The sequence below is a fragment of the Xiphias gladius genome, chromosome 19 (genome assembly GCF_016859285.1).
Source record: "Xiphias gladius isolate SHS-SW01 ecotype Sanya breed wild chromosome 19, ASM1685928v1, whole genome shotgun sequence".
Classification (NCBI taxonomy): domain Eukaryota; kingdom Metazoa; phylum Chordata; class Actinopteri; order Istiophoriformes; family Xiphiidae; genus Xiphias; species Xiphias gladius.
The window spans coordinates 24501177-24514420 of NC_053418.1; the positions used below are offsets into that span (position 1 = coordinate 24501177).

The following is a 13244-nucleotide window of genomic DNA, read 5'->3' on the forward strand; positions in this document are numbered from 1 at the left end:
ACGCTGTTGTATTCCTACAATCAAAACTTCTTTATCTATTCTTGTAGTGCAAATCATATCATGATTTCCAAATCAGTAGTAGTGTAATAAAAAAAAAAGACAAATGCAGTGTAAATTAATTTATTATTATCATTAACATTGGATTTTGAAAAGCAAGGGGGGGGGCGGTTGTCCCTGATGATGTCATCAGGGTTATCTTGTGAGAAGAGACTCAAAATTTCAAACAGAGAGCCTGAGTTTCCAACTGAACGTGTGGAGTTTGGAAGACATGGGCATTTGAGAGGCAGGGACGGTCTAATGAAAGATGCTATCGAGTTGCATTATAGGAAACATAGGATGCAGTGTTTCTGCGTATGACACATACTAGATTTATTGTATTTTGGTCTCTGCTGTCTTATCTGCCCCCTGTGAGTCCCCCAACTTTATGCAATGCTAAATTGTCAAAGTCGCCCCTTTAATTGTACTGAGCCATATATACAACATGAGTGATGTTGTGTACGTGACTGGTGACTTGCTCGCCAAAATGACTGCGAATAGTAGAGTGACTTTGGTTCAAGAGTAGAGTGGACCCTAACCTCAAAAAACAACAAAAAAACCACGAAAAAAAAACAACCCTGGATCTTCCTGTTGTCCTCAGTCGGGAAGAATGACGTTCAAGCTGTTCTTGATTAACAGGCAAGACCTTGCAAAACACGGTCATGTGAAAATACTGTCCCCTCCAGACATCTTTTAAGACACAGAAAAATACTCTGATTTGAATATGACTTTGTGTCTGATGCGGTTTTTCCGCAAAACAGTTCCGTTGACTTGTTCAAAATTCTTAGAATTACCTTCAAATCTTCAGTCTTTTAACAATGTGTTTGTTGTTGCTTTCAATACTTCTTCCACCATTTTTTATATCATATACTCTGTAGAGGCTGAACATTTATAATAATAGCAGCTGGTGTGGGGCAAGTTTCAATATCAATGGATAAAGTTACATCACTGAAACAGGCAGAATTTTGTCACGTCAAGAAGATGCTTTAGGCCATAGACCATGCGTTTTATAAAATCAGACTATTGACCTCTCCATAAGACAAAGACATGAAATAGAAATGAATAGGTAACAGAATACAACAGACACTAGGCTATAAAAGTTACATTTGGTCAAGAAAAGGGATCAAGGAGTCAAAAACAACAGATTATCTTCATTCTTACTCCGTTGTATTTTCCTCAGTTCAGTGCAGTAACAGTTAGGGGAAGAGTAATATCACTGTACCAAAGCTGTATTGATCTCCTGTGGACTGTTTTTTCTGCCTGTTCAGGCTCGGCTACAGAGCAGGTTTGAAGCCGGTGCCTTGCTCATTGGTACCTGAGCAGCGCAGGAAGTGGAGGTGAACCAGACCCCTCCAGTCTAACAATGGTCTCTTTAACCGCCAGACCACCCTGCTCCACAGCTCCGTGCTCATTTGGCTGCGGGAGCCCGTTAAAAAGCACCTCTGAGCGTCTCGGGTCAGACCCCGGGTTGGGAGGCACTCTGGTAAAACAGACCCTCGCTTTCCGCATAATGAAACGGTCTTAATCAAGCAGTGTGATGGCTGCTGGGGGCCCCACGTCTGTGTCCGGGCCCCTTGTTCGGAGCGGCTAATGGGCGGAGACCTGTTTGTCTGCCTTTTTTGAAATCCTCCATGGTCCCTGCTGTGATGCGTACTGCAGAAATAGGCTGGGGGCGCACACAAGCTGCGGCGCAACGCACCACACACGCACACACACACACACACACACACACACATCATTTTCATTAGATTGGCACAGAGACGCAGCGCCACGACCACTCCGACATGTCTGCTTTGTGCGGACTGCCGAAACTTCTGCGCAGAGACACACAGGCGGATAGATCCATCTAGCTGGTCCCAGATAGTGGATTAAATTCACGCTCTCTCTTCTTTCTTTCCTTTTCCCCCTTTTCTCCTCCTCCTCCTCCTCCTCTGGTTTCGTGTTACAAAGCCTTGGGAGGGAGTTGTGCGGAGAGCCAGTTTCTCTGTGTAGAAACTGAATGACGGGATCATAAGGCTCGATTTACCTTCCAGTCGAAACATTGAAAATAATAGAGGAAACAGGAGGAGAAGAGTGAGAAAACGAGGGGGAATTCGTCAGAAATTGATGAGGATGTGGAATAATTTATAACTCAGATTCAAAAACAGTTCCGAGATAACGGAGGAAGAAGAGAGTGGGGAGAGAAGGATACTGGATCTGTCGTCAGAGCAGACGGAGAGGAAAGCGCAGGACGCGTTGCCTGTAATGATCGCCACCATCACCGCAGTAATAAGGTAAGTTTGTAGCCGTTATTTATCCGGATGGTGGGCGCTATGATTTGAGGCGGCTGTAAATAAAAGTAGACGGAGGAAGCGGAGGGTGAGCACGTCCCCATCCCGAGTCCTCGGATCTCCAACTGTTGCCCTGAAGCCCGACGCGTTGAGGTAACGGATCACCGAGGTGCTGGAGGTTGTCCGTCTGGGGCTCAGTGTGGTGCAACTTTATCTCCATTTCGCGCAGAGTAAACACAGCGCACTGCGGCCAGGAGCCCCTGGAAGGGAATCAAGTCCGCGTATTTACATGACTGCTCCAAAATCATGCATCCGAGTCCACTAATGCATCTATACAGTCTCCTCTGTACTGTATCACACTTATGATACGCGGTTTGTGCTGCAGCGTGCCAGAATCGTCCCTATGCACCACTTCGAAGTAAAAATCCCTTCATGTTTTATTATTTGCCTGTAATACTTCCCAGTCTGGAGTGTGTGTGTGTGGTGCCGTTTGATGAACTTTCAGGCACCTTCCTATGCTCGATTGTGTTTTGTGTTCCCAGTCGCATCAGTGTAATATTCCAGCAATATTCCTAAATGACTCTGTGACCACTGCTGTCTGCCTGAACGGAGAGTTTATACAGATGTCAAGTATTCCGCACTTAAACGGATGCATGAATTGAGAGTTATACAGCAGCCCAGTGAAAACGTACGTGGAGGTTTTGATAGTTCATTTACATATAGCAGTTATAGGATTCATATATAACAGCCCTCATCCACTTCCAATGCCATCAAAGCAATGAGTCCCTTGAATTGCTGCCTCTACTTCCCGCTTGCTCATCTGACACTCAAAAATGAAGCTCTTATGGTGACAATAATCCACTGACTTGAGACATTACTTTGGAGTGCTTTTCCTCCGTATTCCCCTCCTGATTTTTTTTTTTTTTTTTTGCCTTAATGAAGTAAGTATTAGCTTCAGTTGAGTGATTATTGTAATTACTGAGGAGGAAGGGGGGGCAAGCATCCACACTGGACAGTCAGTGAGCGAGGGTTTGTGTAAAAAGGTGGTGTTTTAGGATGAGGAGGAGGAGTTGGGTGGGTGATGTGGGGGTGCCTGTTTTTCCTTTTTCTGTTTTTTTTTACAAGCTGGATGGTGCCACTGCCGGTTAACTAACAGACAGTGCAGGGGGAGCGTGGCCTTACAAACTAAAGACAGTAAAGGTTGTGGGTAAGTTAGCGGAGTCGTGTTATTACCATGTGGGAAGGAGGAGGTAGGGAAGATGACTTTATATGAGTGTTATTGTACTTGAAGAACCACTGTCTGCTGTGATGTCTGTATAATTTTCTCATAAAGTTTGTCATAGGATTTTCTTTTTCATAACATTTGTGGGCGGGTAGTTAGGCATGTCTGTCTGTGTGTGTGTGTGTGTGTGTGTGTGTGTGTGTGTGTGTGTGTGTTTGTGTGTGTGTGATCCTTTGTGTGTGTGTGTCACTGTGTCATTTGCAAAGATTAATGGAAGTAATATACTGGTAAAATTCAGCGTTAGTATTGAGCCGCAAGTTGACATTTGCAGCGTAGTGGGATGTAGTGGAGGATAATCCTGCCGAAATTCAATTGGCTCACCTTTTAATTTGTGAAATCCAAGTTCACCGACCTTTAAGAATACACATAATCCTTCATATCAACACGCAGAGTAGATTATACAAGACTGAAGTACGTTACGAGGAGATATGGTTGGAAACTGATTTGGTTGTTTGAGGGATTCCTCCTGACATCTGCATTATTCGAGTCTGGCAAAAAAGCCTTGAAAATCCAGTTTATCCAGGCCATTTGCAACAAAGACACACACACAGAGACACACACACACACACACACACACACACAGACACTGCAGCCCTCTGGCCCCAGATGTTAATACCTCCATTCAAAGTGAGACAGGGCTCCTGCCGACTCGATCTCTTCATTGTCGAACAGACAATGGATTCCACATCCTGATGGCCAGCCTCCTTCCCATCTTCCCTCACACACTCCTCATGCTCCTCACACACACATAATTAAATGGCACACAGGCAGGCAGACAAAGAACCGCATGCATTATATATATACATGCAAACAGGCAAGCTATTATGTTATTATTAATATATATTAATATTATGTTTTGGCATTTGAGTGCAAGTTAGACAGATGTGGAATTTCTTGAAACTTTTCTTTGTTAATTGAAGCATATGCGTGTATTTATGTGGACTCCTGTTCCCTCTGGGTGTCCCGTAGTACATGTGTTCCTGCAGCCGTTCGTTTCACTATAGGGCTGTAACTAATGACTATTTTCATAAGAGACGACTCTGCTGATGATTTTCTCCATTGATCGAGTCATTATTTTGTCTATAAACGGCCAGAAAATAAAGACAAAATGTCCTTAAAGTTTCCAAGACCCTGGATGACATCTTCAGCTACTTTGTTTTGCCCAACTCACAGTCTTAAACCCAAAGATGTTGTATTCACCATCATATAAAACGAGGGCTGCAAAACCTCATTTGATAAGCTGGAAAAAGCTAATTTTGGTATTTGGTTTCAAAAATGACTCAAACAATGAATCAATTATCAAAATAATTGCATTAATTTTCTGATTAATCAGTTAATTAATTAATCCCTTCAGCTTTACTTCACTATCTGTCATTCTCGTGTGTTTTCGTGTCTTCGTGCATGTGCGCACGTGTGATATAAACTGTGTGTTTTGACACCAAAGGGCCAACATTGCATCATAGCTGTTAGATCGTCACTGCACCAGATGTTTCCTGGCTGCGCTGTGTGCGCACGCTTGTGTGTGTTTAATTGTCAACTCTGTGTCACATGCATCACGTCAATGCAACAGATCCTGTAGCCCACATGGCGAGCAGCTGAATGCACGGTAAACTCCCGTGATAACGGGATGATTTCTTATTATGTAACTCAAAAGCTTCACATACAAGAACACACACTCAGACCATTCAGCCTGTGTTCATGCTGGCTATGGTGTTGTGAGAGCGTATGGACCTGAATTCGCTAACGATAATGTATTTTAGATGGTGGGAGAGGATTTTTTTCTTCACATCCTCTGCTGAGCAACAGTTGACGTGCCAGCTTCCCACAGGAGGCATTTTTTCAAAATGTCCTTTTCATCCCTACAACGATTTGAATCCTGCAATATCTGCCTTTCTTTTCTTTTAACAATCTCTTTTACACGCAGATTTGCTTTTGTTTTTGATGTTTTAAACTGGTCTGCGTGTTGAGCTTCCTGCTGGGCTGAGGAGAGTTCACATCTCTGGCCATGCCCTGTGTGTTCTGATCCTGCATGAACAGAATCGCCCTGCCTCAATTTGAATGTGTGTTTGTGTTGAGCAGAGATAGGGTTCATGGGAGGCCAGATGCAAGGTCTGGAGAGCAGAAGCAGATGGGAGTGTGTGTGTGTGTGTGTGTGTGTGTGTGTGTGTGTGTGTGTGTGTGTGTGTGTGTGTGTGTGTGTGTGTGTGTGTGTGTGTGTGTGTGTGTGTGTGTATGCCGGAGGGGAACAGTGGGAGGCAGGGTTGGGCTGGACAGGCTGATGTTTAGAGAAGAAGGAGAGGAAGAAGCTTGTTTACAAGAACATCATGGTAAATGGGTTTTGGTAGGGTGCAGGGTCAAAGTGATAGAAACCTTATGTTTTCATGCTTTCAGTTTGTATGAGCCTGCCTTGTTATTGCTATTGGTTCATTATCAAGTACTCTATTAGCAATAGATTCAAGGTAATGTGTGTGTGTGTGTGTGTGTGTTGAGAAAGGCTTTGACGTGTGCAGAGTTGTGGAGCAAAATTTACCCAGTGTCACCGTAACGTGAAGGAGTGTTACACATTAGCATGTCACTGGCACATTAATCATGATATCTTGTGTAATTACCATAATTAGAGTTGACTGAGACGACTCCTGGCTTCATTTCCGTTTTTTTAGTTGTGGTCAAAATTACGACCAAAAACCATGAAAGCTGTTGCTTCCTCCAACTAGGATGTTGCTTTTTGTCCTTCCTCACTCTGTTCCTGTCATGTTGCCTGTATTTGTCTTTGCCTTTCCGTAAGAGGATAAATGTGTCAGAAGGTCCTTTTTTTTTTTTTTTGGTTGTTTCTTATTTTAAAAAACGTGTTATCTCTAGTAGAAGAACAGCACCCTCCCTTTCATCTGGGCCCTAAAACAATCTTTCTTTGTGCTGTAAATCAATCCAGGAGGAAATCTGCAGTGGCCGAGAAATTATGGAACACTTTCACCAATTTGACAGCACATACAGGACATAAAGAAAACCACTGCAAATTGAAAAACACAAGCAAACAGAGAAACGCATCAAGTCGTACACAACAGAAGGAAAGTGAGTTATAACACATTAGAAGTTTCTGGGGAACACTAAAATCTGATGAACAGGACCGATTGGCTGAAGTTGACCACCTACAGTAATAATAATGGAAAGTGATTAGTTTTTAGTTTTCCCCAGAAACTTTTGTTATGATGTGTTTAGTTGTGCCCTATTTTTATACTACATATTACATGTAGCTGCAAACAGCATGTGCTATATAGTGTTTGTCTTAGTAGACTGTCGTGCTAAGGAAAGGATTCAATATGCATCCGTCAAACTGATTTGAAATGTCATTGCCAAATTAACTTCAAAAAGAGAAAGTCAAATGTTTTCCCAGTGATTTAATACTTTTTGTTGTTGTTGTTGTTGTTGTTTTCCTATATTTTCATGGAGCTGTCTCATCACCACCTGTAATTAGTTATTTCTAGCCGTGAGTCGCACCTCCATTTTCTTTATACATTGCACTGTGGGACATCAACAGCTCAAAAATCAAGTTTATGAAGTATGCGACATATGTATCGTCAGAGTGTTGATGATGTTTCCTCATTTGCTCGTGTTTTCTTTTTTTTTTATTTATGTTAGAGAAATGTTTCTTGTCTCAAAGTTGATGCAGTTATAATTTTTTGATGTTACAGTGTTACAGAACGAACTATTAATACAGAGCACAAACTGTGCACAAGCAGAAGCACACACACACCCTTCTCAGTGGCTTTAAGGCCTGTTGAGAAATTTCCATCAGGCACTAGGGATGGATCCAGAGGGTTTTGGCAGCAGCTGTGATTGCAGTTGTTCTGAGACGAGAAGCTTTTGCTCTTTTGCAACTTAGCCTTCCCTTTGAGCTCTCTCTCCCTCTCTCTCTCATCCTCTGTCTCTCTCACCCACTTACGCACACATATTTTTTCCTTGTCTTCTATCTCACTCGTTTTGCACCATTCAAGTAGCATAATGAATTCATTTTTGTATTGCCAAAGTGTAAGAACTTACCACTTATATAGTTCAACTTTAATTGAATGGACAAGTGCATATTCAGCCTATTGAGAATGAAAACTATGCTAGGATAGAGAAAAGTAGTATAATCCTTTTTGATGCCCATAATAGTAGTGCCAGTACCCTGAATACCCTGGGAGCAGCCATCACGGATCTTTCTCTCAGTTCGGTTCAGTTAAATTAAATTAAGTCCTATTGCCGTTGTCGTCAAAAATTAACATTGTTGCCAAAAAATACAGTACACTCAGATTATAAAACCCAGAGCAGTAATAAATATTTGTCACCCTCTATGAATGATTCAGCCCCCCTTTGGGGCAATCAATAAATAAATAAGTCCTGAGGGGGGAGAAGTGTTTCCAGGAAAGTCAGAGTGATGGAAAATCCAATATGGTGCATACTGATGTTCCTGGAGGCAAATCTGTAGAGCAAATATGGCTGGATGCACCAAATCTTTTCACTCTTGCACTGCGGAAGTTTTGTTTATCAAAGCTTTTCATTCTGACCTGTAATTTCCCCCCTGTCAGGCTGATCAATGTAATTTTAAAAATGTCAGAGTGCAGTGGTGAGAGGCATCACCCGCATCTAATTACAGTTGTCTGAAACAAATGATTGAACAGATGGAGAGTAATCCATAACTCCCCGCCATGACATAAAGGTTTGTGCTTTCTCCAGCTTAACAAACTCTCTATCTACCTTTATGAGAGACTCGCTCGGAGAGTTGGAGGCCTTTAGAAGAAGCTTGGTGGTGCTGCTCTGGGTGGCTCCAGTCCTCTGCATTATTTATGAGTGGTAGAATAGAGGTGGAGGATAGCCCTGACCTGCTTGTTTCTTACCAGCTGACCACTTTTGGCCATCTGCTGCCCGCCAGCCTCAGTCTCTCTCTCTCCTTCTGTCTATCGCTACCTCTCTCTCTCTCATTATCTATCTCTTTATTGCTCTGCTGTCTCTATGAGTCTGTCTGTCTATCAATAACTGGGTTTCCATCAAAGTTTTTATGTAAAACAGGACACATAGAGTTAGAAAGGTTAAATGGATTTTTTGGATACTTGAGATCGTAAAAACAGTCATAGAAAGTGATGACAGCACATTATTTCTGTAAGTATTAACATATTTTAGGTTTGACATTGAACTTTAAACTGTAGGCAACTGCAAAGGTTTATGTCTTTCTGTTTTCATTTTTATTGTTCATTAAAGGAATAGTTAGGAAGTTATGAAGCTGGAGCCAGGAAACTGAGACTGAAAACCAGAGGAAACAGGTAGCTGCTAGCAAGCTAATTTCCTGGAGTCTTGGCTGGTTGCTGGTAGGTGTACTTTGCTGGCCTTACATTGTACAGACAGATATGAGAGTGGTGTCAAGCATATTTCCCAAACTCTCAAACTAAAGCTCAAACAATCAATTAGTCAAACCACAAGAAAAAAAAGATCTGCATCTATTTTGATGATCACTTAATTGTTTAAGTTTTTTTTTGGCAAAAATGCCAATTTATTGGTTTGAGCTTCTCATCTTCTTCTTTTCTGTGTTTTGCTGAAAAGTGAATAACTTTGGGTTTTAGACATCACTGAAGACATCACTTTGGTCTTTAGGAAATTCTGACAGGCAGTTTTCACTATTTTAAGACAACATATAGATCAAACTATTACTTAATTGAGAAAATAATCATCAGATTAATCAGTGATTGAAAAAAATCGTTAGCTGCAACCCTTTGTCCAACTGTTCCTTTAAACGAGACATAACGTGTTAACTAATGAGCTTTCAGAGGTGCTGGCAGCTGGATTTCTGTTGTGTTTGTACAGAGTGAGACTACCTGGTTTCCCCCTGCTTTCAGCCTGTGTGCCAAGCTAAGATAACCATCTCCTGGCTCCAGTGTATTTAATGAACAGCTGTAAGAGTGGCATGCATCTTCCCTTCTGACTTTTGGCAAGCAAAGAGAATAAGCAGATTTCCTAAAATATGAAACTATTCTCTTAATTAGTTGTCAGTGCAATGTAATTTTTATTGATGGATCATCAAAGATTATAGTACCTGCATTTATACATCCATCCATCTATGTGTAGTATCTTTGGCCATGCAATGTGTTTTTCCAATCTCCTGTTTCAATCACGGACTCAGGGAGACAAATCTTTATATTTGATAATTTTCCCATAATTTCCTCTTCAGATAGCATCTTGACTCATCTCTCCCATTTCATCCTGTTTCCTGTGCCCATGCTTGGCTCTGGTTGAAATTGTAAAGCTGGATTGGGGAGAGACAGGAATATGCTTGGCCAAAAACCTTGTCACCTTGTCAGTGAGCCAACTGTGTTTCGGGGGCACTGTGTAAGGTATTTAGTATGTTTTCTGAGGCCCCCAACGGGCCTGTTAGTTGGCTGATTATTGTTCTGTTTGCTGCGACTCAGCAGATGTTTTCTGGCTCAGCTGTCCATACTGACTTTTGTGTACAGAGGACTGCTGGAATTGTTCTCTTTTTTGTTATTCTGGTTTTGGTGACATGTCAAAGCTGCTAGGACCCAATGTGAAGCGGAGGTTCCTATTGTTTACTGTCAGTGGCAACATTGCTATGTGTGTGTGTATGTACTTTGCATAGAGGACACAACATTCATCCACAACATTAAAATCGGTAACTGGTTTTAATGTTCTGGCTGATAGGTGTATGCCCATGCATATTCAGCTCTTGCTGTTTTCAGGCATTGTTTCCTGGATAGTGTATGCAAATGTGTATGGGCTAGCAAGAAAAGATAACAGTAAAAAATACAGCCACATGGACTGGATATCTGAGATTGTGTGCATTAATGTGTGCGTGTGAATAAAGATGCAGATGAAATTGCCGGGGGGGGTTGAGGAAAATAGGCCCAACCCCTCCACTTCCCTTTGCTAACCAAGAGCATGGTAGCTTGTTTTTATGACGGCCTTTTTTTGGCATTGTTCTGGTCCGATAGAGCTGCTCACCCTCCCTACCGTGGGATTGGCCGTTAGTGGGCAGGAAGTGCTGGGAGCGCGCAGCTTGAGCGCACACACACACATGCGCACATACACACACACGCATACACGCGCGCACACACATACTGTATTGCAATCTCCAGCACAAAGCCCCTCCCAAGCTATCGCCCCACACTCACACATAAAGTTTGGGAAGGACAATAAAAAGTTGCCCTTTGGCTTGCAGGCTGGTAAGCTACAGCTTATCCAGGAAGGAGCTGCAGCCGGGCTAATGGCCCCTCTCCGGGATAGGCACTACAGAGGGGCCCATGCAGGCTTATCAGCAGCAGGAGGGCCCCAACATTGCTGCTCTCTCACAATTCCGTTGAGCTAGTGTGTGGGAGTAGCTTAGCTTTCCTAGCTGTTAGGAGACTGAGAGCTACCCTGCTTACTTCCTGCTGTTTTTTCCAGTGTTACCACTGGTCTGTAGGAAAATCAAAGTTAGTCATTAGTCTCTCCTAAATGAAAAAATAGATGTTTACCCAGTGCAGCACCTGTAATTAGAAATTCAAAGTTAACTTAGTGTCACACTTCCTCATGGAAACTAGGCCTATCAAGTCTTACTGGGAATTCAATGCTACCCTTTATTGTTGAAAAATTAATGGTAGATCAGTGTGGCTTTTACTACTAGGCAAGTACTTCTTTCTATTTTCATGGGCTCCTTTTGGCAAGTGTGAGGAAGATGTCAAACAATGTGTGGAACACTGCTTAAATACACTGTATCTCCACCGCTGAAGTGTATTTTGTTTCCTTAATTGGAGATGTCCCAGCAAAGAGCCCGCATGATCTGTGAGAAAATTATTTCAACTGCAATGACGAGGAGTGAGATGCCCTGCTCCCTGACCGACTAATCAGATTTTGCCTCATGGATCCCAGTATGAAGGCTCCAGCATGATCTGAGCCCATGAGTCACTGCTCATTTTCTTCATCTATAGCAAAGGAGGAACCGATACAGTGTGCAAAGCAGCTGCAAAATCTACTGCAGTGAGGTAGCCCATCACTGTTACTGTTTCGTCTTATTAAAAGATTTGTTAAACACAGCCCTTTTTTGCCTTGAATGAAACATGAATGCAGGGTGTACAGAGTCATACATACAAATCCTAAACCTGCTCTTTGTTTTTGTTGACGATGCCACCTACCCACCTACTTGTCTGCTTTCCATATTGCCCATGATTGGTGCAATGACATCCCACAGGGAACAAGAATACCACAGTAAATACGCAATGTAATGATGAGACATAGCTGAATATTTGATCCTGATGTGGAGAAACAGTAGAGACAGAGGACACTGTGTCATTGTAGTGATGCCTACTCTTCCACATGCAGTCTACCTGCGCACTGGGAACTGCCCAGCACAACCAGAGCCTTCTACTGGGGTTGTTGAACAGATCCACCAGAGCAGTTAGGGGTTAACCCTTTAATGAACACCCAACTATCTTTTGGTGGTCTGCTTAAACTAAAACAACTTTAAATTTTTGATTGTTACAACCTTGCAATGATTATGGACATAAAGTTTTCAAGGATTTATGATGCTGTAGGAACAAAAAACGGAGTGTGATCCGTCGATACATATATTACATGTTCATATAACTTGTCATAGTACTAGAAGTCCATGACATTTTTGCATAGGGCTAACCTCCCTCAGGTACAGTGGATGATAATAAGTTACGTGCTTTTCTCAGGGGTACCTCAACAATGGCAATACGGTGCAGCTACAGATCCTACGCACATAGCCACAGTAGCTACACTAGTGTTTCCCCCTCCCAATGATGATAAAGTGAAGACAGCATTACAGAAGCTGAAGACTCAGTAGTCTTCTTCTTTTCAGTAAAACTAACAAAGACATCTCTACTGTAAACAAGGCGACTGCATGAAAATAATCTCTGATTCAGTAATCAAACAAGGCAACATACAAGTTACGTGGTTGTAACTCCAGTTTTATAAGTACGTGTGTAGCCCACGGTCACTCTGTATCATGAAGTAAATCAAAGAACTTACTTTACTTACTAATTTTATTTTGAATATTACCTCTGAGCCTTTTATTAAAACATCACTGCTATCTTAGCAAGGCTCTCAGTTATCAGCGCTACCTTAGCACTAGCACCTTATTAGCCTCAACTTGAGTCTGGCACTAGAATCTCCTTTGAGCTCAGCTGCAGCTATAATAGTTATGCTGTTGAGGTGTTGGTCTTGCTTATGTGCTGGGGATGGGGTGAAAGAGAGAGACAGACTCTGCCCCCTCACCCGCCCCTGTCCTGCTGCAGACTCACCTTTGACCCCAGATGGCTGCACTCCCCCCTCTCCTGCTGCTCTTTTCCAGTCCACTGCTCCCTGCGTGATGTCTGACTGTCTCGATAGAGGAATGGAGAGAGAAAAAAAGAAAGACAAGGGATGCTCAACGGGATGAAGCCGCAAAATTATAAGACAAGGAGAAAAACAAATTATTGGGAAAAATACGCAGGTTGCCAGGTTTGGTCCACTCGTAGAGAGAGAGAGAGAGACAGAAATTGGAAAGCAAGAAAGAAACCAGCTTGCCCAGACAACAGCTCTGGGAAACCAAGATAAGAGCTGACCAGCAGTCAATAATTACACCATCAATTTCCAACCTGGCTTTCACCTTTTTTTCTCACTCTCTCTTT

General features: G+C 42.4%; 1 protein-coding gene across 3 annotated transcripts in view; it reads left to right on the top strand.

The window, feature by feature from the left end:
- Positions 1-1840: 1840 nt before the first annotated feature.
- sema4c (sema domain, immunoglobulin domain (Ig), transmembrane domain (TM) and short cytoplasmic domain, (semaphorin) 4C) overlaps positions 1841-13244 on the top strand; it is a 93232-nt gene continuing 81828 nt past the window's right edge. For 2 of the 3 annotated variants that reach the window (XM_040155960.1, XM_040155962.1), the window contains exon 1: positions 1841-2309. The gene's annotated coding sequence lies outside the window, so the exon portion shown is untranslated. Of the gene's footprint in view, positions 2310-3457; positions 3514-13244 lie in introns of those variants that run through there. The other variant, XM_040155961.1, reaches the window with a different exon arrangement.